Genomic DNA, 7,144 nt, shown 5'->3' with positions numbered 1-7,144 from the left:
TGGGTAGCTACACACACTTAGGTGGGAGAGAAGGTGGACAGAGACAAACGACCCCACTCAAGAGAACAGCCACACAGGACAGAATCACACCTGGGCAGGTGATTCTTATATGCAACTGTGGCTGAGAATTATTAGTGTAAAGCAGCAGTTCTCAAACTTGAGTGTGCATCAGAATAACCTAGAGGGCTTGTTAAGATACAGATTACCATGCCCAACTCTCAATTTCTGATTTAGCAGGTTTCAGGTAAGGCCCAATAATTAGCATTTCTAATAAATTCTCAGATGTTACTGACGCTGTTCCTCCAGGACCACACTTTGAGAACCACTGATGTAGAGAAAAAAAAGTGACTGAACTGGAAACTCAAAAGGCTGCCCAGGGTCTCTTAAAGGCAAAATAATTCATTATCTCATACCCATTAGGATGGCCACTATCAAAAGAACAGAAAATAACAAGTGTTAGGATGCAGAGAAATTGGAATCCTTGTATACTGTTGGTGGGAATGTAAAATAGTGCAGTTATTATTAAAATAGTACAGAGGTTTCTCGAAAATTGAAAATAAAATTACCATATGATCTAGCAATCTCACTTCTGTGTATATAGCCAAAAGAACCGAAAATAGGATCTCAAAGAATTATTTGCACACCCATGTTTATTGCAGTATTATTCACAACAGCGAAGAAGTGGAAGCAACCTAGATGTCTAACAGATAAACAGATAAACAAAATGTCATATATGCATACAATGGAATACTATGCAGCTTTAAACAGAAGGAAATACTGTCACAAGCTATGACACGAATGAACCTCAAGGACATTATGCTAAGTAAAATAAGCCAGGTACAAAATATAAATACCCTATGATTCCACCCATATGAAGTATCTAAAGTAGTCAAAATCATAGAAAGTAGAAAGGTGGTTGCCAAGAGCTGGTGGAAGAGGGAGAGGGAATTAATGCTCAATGGGTATAGAGTTTCAGTTTTGCAAGATGAAAAGTTCTAGAGATCTGCTATACAACAACATGAATATACTTAACACTATTGAACTATATGCTTAAAATTGTTAGGATAAATGTAATGTTTTTTCAACTACAATAAATAGGGCAAAATAATTCAGATAATCACTTTTAAGTTATTTGCTTTAATGTACATGCATATGTTATTTAAATTTTACAACAAATTATTCTAAAAAGCTTCAAATATAATTATTTTACAGTTCCCCAATAAAATAAACCAAATTTTCAATCAAGAAATACTTCAAAATCATGATTTAAATATTTTAGACCCCTTTTTGCTATTCAAAGTGCTTTGGTTTGAACTTCTTTGTGTAGACATTTTTCTCTGAGATTCTCTCTAAATGATGAGGTAAAAACACCACTACATTAAAATACCACTTTAATCTTACAACTGCCCCAACATGAACTCCTTAGCTTTTGTCAGAACCCCAAAGAGTCCTCTTATCCAAAATTAAGAACTCCTGCTCTCACAGGGTATCCCTACTGGGTATAGTGCCCTATAAGGGTGTTCCCATGGAACTGCAGTAAAACTTTGTGTTAATTACCTCAGTGTCACCTACAACTCTGCAAGCTTTTTGAAAACCAAGAAGAGTCTTAAATTTATCTATCTTTGGCACCTAGATGTGCATGAGAATGTAGATTGAATAAAAGATCTCTATATTCCCTTCCACTTTGTACACTATTGATAATTTGCAAGAGGTGAAACGCTTTCTACAGGCATATCATTTGGAATGATTAGAGCAGACAAAGGGTACAAATAGAAAACAGAATTCTATCTCCTTTTCTTCTCAAGTGCTATAGTACTCATAGAGAATAAAGATGTAAATCTTCCTGGCTAGACACCTTGTACCTTTCCCTGGAATTCCAAGCCCTCAACCGCAGTGATCACCAGCCACTGACAAACACTTCAGAGATTCTCAGGACTTAGACATGTCTCAAAGGGAAACTACATAAAGGGCTATTTAGAGAACTGACACTTTCATTTTAAAAATCCCCAAAGCACGAACCAGCAATGGTAATGCAATAATTCTGGAGACTGGTGGTTCTAACAAAGACAACTGAGAGGAAATAGGGAACAGATACATAGGCATTTAGACATAATTGGAGGGAAGTAGTCAAGAGCTAAAACTCAGCTGGTGCCATCAACCAACTCTAATAACTTGTTCATTACAGGATTTAGGATGATGTGGTCCACATTCTCCCTGACAATTCAATTATGTTAACAGATTTATACTTTTATAGAATTGTGTATTACATGCGACTTTCCCTTTTTAACAAAAAATGCATTTTGGTAATATAAAACTGTCAAGACATGATAGTGTTTTATTACAAATTGACTTTATACACAGAATAGCATAGTGGTGAAAGAGCAAAGGTTCTGTAGCTAGACTGGATGATTAGAATCCTGGCTCTGTTCCTTACCAGCTATGTGACTTTGGATATATTATTTAACCTATCTCAGTCTCAGTTTATTTATCGATAAATAGAGTTAGTTAACAGTATACATTTTATAACATCATTGCCTAATATAACTTTCTGTGATTATGGAAATGTTCTCTGCAGTGACCAAATGGTAGCCACCAGCCTTACGTGGCTACTGAGCAGCTTAAATGTGACTAGGATCAACTAAGGAACTAAATGTATAAACTGATTGTATTTTAATTGATTTAAATATAAATAGTCCTATATGACTCATAGCTACTATCCTGGGAAGCACAGTTTTATAGGGTTGTAAGGATCACATGGGCTACGCATTCAGATCAATGTCTGGCACACAATAATCAATAAATATTCACTATTGATATTATGCACCATGTCATAGAAAATGGATAGGCGAGTATGGGTTATAATTTTCTTTAACACTTTTCCTAAATCTTGTGGATAATTCTTTTTCCTACTATTTATATTTACCGGCTAATTCCCCTTCCAGCTGGCACCGGCTTCAGGAAACACCTGACTAGCCTGCACACCAAGCCCTATCCACCCTTCCTGGGCCTAACGCATGTGCTGCATGTTGAGTTTTTCTTAAGATTTTGCATACTATTAAGAACACATTTGATCCTGGTCTCCTTCACATTCTACCACCACCGTTACCCCCCACCCCCATCCCACCCCCAATGTTTTTACTACTTTTACCAGAATCTTTCAAGTATTAAAGCATATTGATTTCCTATTGGGATAATTTGTAAGATGATTTTATTATTGTACTTGACATAACCAAATTACTCAGTCATTCTAAATCTTAAAACATCTCATCAGGCTCACAAAAAAACCTACTAAAATTATAATCACCTTGTTTTTTAATGAGGTTAGAATGAAGTTAGAAAGGTTATCTTTTGTTTCCTAGTATATACTAAAAGGCAACCACTCATGTTTTAGCACGTATATGTTATCATTGAAAAGGTTATAAGCTCTAATTAATAATACTCTGCATCTCTTTTTATATAGCAATACTATTCTATTTCCTAAACAGTCCCATGACATTAAACCAGTTGTTTCTAGCAGAAAGATTCCTAGAACAATACAAATTGATAAAGATTTCCTTCTCTTCCTACTGGAGAGGATATAGCTAGAATATGAGAATGGCTGTCAGGAGAAATGAGAACTGAGGCTGGGCATAGTGGCTCACGCCTGTAATCCCAGCACTTTGGGAGGAGGTCAAGGAGGGCGGATCACCTGAGGTCAGAAGTTCAAGATGAGCCTGGCCAACATGGTGAAACCCCATCTCTACCAAAAATACAAAACTTAGCCAGCAATTGTGACATGCGCCTGTAGTCCCAGCTACTTGGGAAGCTAAGGCAGGAGAATCACTTGAACCCAGAAAGCGGAGGCTGTAGTGAGCCGAGATCACGCCCCTGCACTCTAGCCTAGGCAACAGAGTAAGACCCTGTCTCAAAAAAAAAGGAAAGAAATAAAGAAATGAGAACTAAAAGTCTGAATTCACATATCTAAGAAACACACTAGACAGATATGGCCCTTACATTTATAATTTTATATTCTAAAATATGAAATATTGAGAAACAAGTTAAATAATCTGACATATGCTTCTACCCAATGAGGAAGGTATAATAAATCAACTGCCCTCATGTAATACCAGAGAGAAGCTAAGAAATAAAGAAAAGAAGATACAAAAAATAATTAAAGCATCTATTTTCAGGTATATACTACTATCAAGTATATAATAAATTGAATTATAAACTCAAAAAGAAAAAAAGCAAACCACTGCCCAGAAATAAAAGGGGCATATGGGGGTGGTGAGTGGATGGTTCTTTACTACTCTTTTAAAGGTAAAAGCATCCTGTTTCTGTAATAAACTGTTTCTATCCTGGGACTCCCCATGCTTTGTTCTCTGGGATTCTTTTTCCCATTTTTAACAGTTAGAAACAATTTTTACTACAAGTAATGGAAACCTTGAGTTCTGTTACAAGGGATTTTTTTTTTTTTTTTTGAGACAGAGTCTCACTCTGTCGCCCAGGCTGGAGTGCAGTGCAGTGGCGCAATCTTGGCTCACTGCAACCTCCACCTCCAGGGTTCAAGCAATTCTCCCGCCTTAGCCTCCCAAGTAGCTGGGACTACAGGCGTGTGCCACCACACCTGGTTTTTTTTAATTTTTAGTAGAGATGAGGTTTTGCCATGTTGGCCAGGCTGGTCTCAAACTCCTGACCTCAGGTGATCCGCCCACCTCGGTCTCCCACAAAGTGCTGGGATTACAGGTGTGAGCTACCACTCCTGGCCAAAGAATTTTTTTTTAAGTTATCAGCAGTCTGGGAAAAGGGTGAGATTTAGATTTGATTCTGGGGTACAACAATAAAAAAAATTTGCATTCTACTGTGTCAATTCCATTCTAAGGCTTGATTGCCTTGTGATTATAAGGTAACGCTCAACTTTTAAATAAGGGCCACCTACCTTCAGTCCGACATAGTCTTTTCTCAGAAAGAACCAAGCCCTTCCCCTCGGTCTGATTAGACCCATTTAGGTCTTGTGTCTACCCCAGACCAATAACAGCCGCCAGGGAAAGGTCTTGCACTAACTGGCTTAGATTAGTCAGGACTAATCTCCGGAATTTGGGATGGGATTCACCTCCCCAATCACATGAACTATGGGAAAGGAAGTTCCCTGGACAAAACGAGAGTTTCAGTAAGAAAAGAGTGAAACAGATGTGGAAAAGGTAATCAATAGACTGCACTTCTCTCTCCTGACTGACTCGCTATCTAGTGTTAAATATTTTGACTGATTACTAATAGCATGCTTTACTGACTATAGCACTGCTTGTACATTTAGTGGTGAGTGGCTGTTGCTGGGGAAAATGAATAATTAAAGATAAAGTTAAGGATGCTAAAGAAACTTTCTAGCTGAACCTAAGGCCATCACGAGTCACAGTTATGCACACAGGTACTTTTGTCCAGTATAGGTGCTCACAGGTGTAGCACAGCAAAAAAATCTGAATAGTCAAAGCATGGTAGGGGTCTGATTTACCGCCCTTACTAAAGTTCAGGACCTGAATAGTATGACACCCTTCTGAATAAAAGGAAAGGCAGGATCATTGAAATAAGGCCCTAGAAAGTGACCAGACCATTAGCATTGCAAGGATATTCATTATAGTAGGATCTTACAGGACAGGGCTCTTTCGTTGAGGCAGTAAAGCAATACAGTAACAAATATAGAAAGTCCAAAATGGAAAACAGAACAAACCCTTGAAGAATTAAGAATACTGTTTATGTATCAGCATTCTTTCCATTGCACCACACTGTCTTTAGCAGAAGCCTAAAATTCTTCAGATGGGTTACACAAGAAAGATGTTTCACTCCCAAATTCTTAGAGTGGAAAGTAACATCTTTGTAATTTAGAAGACAAGGAAGAAAATGGAATCCTCTCAGTTTCTGACACTGTCCAAGCTTTAGGCAAAAGGAAAAGAAAGCAAAGTTTTACACAGGTTTCTAGCCAAGAGAGTTGGAAGTTTTGTTTCTACTGGGGAGAGCAGGGAGAGATGTAAGTTAATAGCATCTTTTCCTTTCTAACACTAGAAAAAAATGAGTAGTCAATTCTACATGGTATAAAGAGATGCTCTGAGGACAATAAGAGATTCACTTGTGTACTATTAGAATTCTTAAAGGGTCTACAGTGTTTGAAATAATTTGCAACAAGAGTACAGGATCAAGGTATTTTCATACATCTCCTTAGCTACATTCCAAAACAGAATTCATTTTCAATTTGGCAGTGTGGATTTGGGAGGACTGTGTTTTGAGAGGAGTCTCAGAGTTGTGACCAGGGTAGTAGTCAATAAAATATGCTTGTAGATGCAAAGAGACAACTGAATCATCAAAGTTGCAAGAGTGTCATTTCTTCAACTTTGGCTTTTCTAGTTTGTAGTAAGTTAAAAAAATTACTGGAGTACAAAATTCACTTGTAAGTAATTTGGCATATCTGTATCTTTTGGTTGCATTGATAATTAAAAAATAAGCAATATGCTATTTTTAGTATCTTAACTTCCCTACACATAAACTATTACAATTAAATCCTGTTTAGTTTTTTTTTTTTTTCTAAGCAACTCTACTAACATGACTGTTTAGTTTTTTCACCACTTCTACTTTACAATTTACTTCCTGTATTATACATTTGGTTGTTCTTTCAGAACATGTCATGGGCAGTTTCAACAGATAGCACATGACATATATTCTTTCCAGATTTCTACAATTAATCCTGAATTTATTCCATTTCCATTTGGAGAAAGTCTGAAATATTTTCCATTGACATTTCACAGGGATACAGCTATAGAGTTCTATCTCAATTTGCAACGGATTACTAGGAAAGGAGGTCCCTTATTTTATGTACCATCATAAAAACCAAGACAAGAAACTAATAACCTATATTCTCTAAAAATCATGTGCATCACAAGATCATTAGGTATAAGCATTTGTAAGGCATGAGAGAATTAGCACTTCACAGCTACAAGCACAAGATGCTACATTCTATAATCATCTTTCTTTCTTTCAACTGAGATGGAAACTTGCATCTCACTTAAGGATTTTAGAGTAAAAAGGATCAGGAACATTTATTTTGGCCTGTATCCTTTTGTGTCTTTTCTTTCTCCTGAAGCTCTCTTTTTAATCCAGTATTCTTATTTTTCAAAGA

This window comes from Rhinopithecus bieti, unplaced genomic scaffold, assembly GCF_001698545.2.
Source record: "Rhinopithecus bieti isolate Rb0 unplaced genomic scaffold, ASM169854v2 scaffold_70902, whole genome shotgun sequence".
In the NCBI taxonomy this organism is placed as follows: domain Eukaryota; kingdom Metazoa; phylum Chordata; class Mammalia; order Primates; family Cercopithecidae; genus Rhinopithecus; species Rhinopithecus bieti.
The sequence above is the reverse complement of the archived record's forward strand: the minus strand, read 5'-3'. Positions refer to the sequence as shown.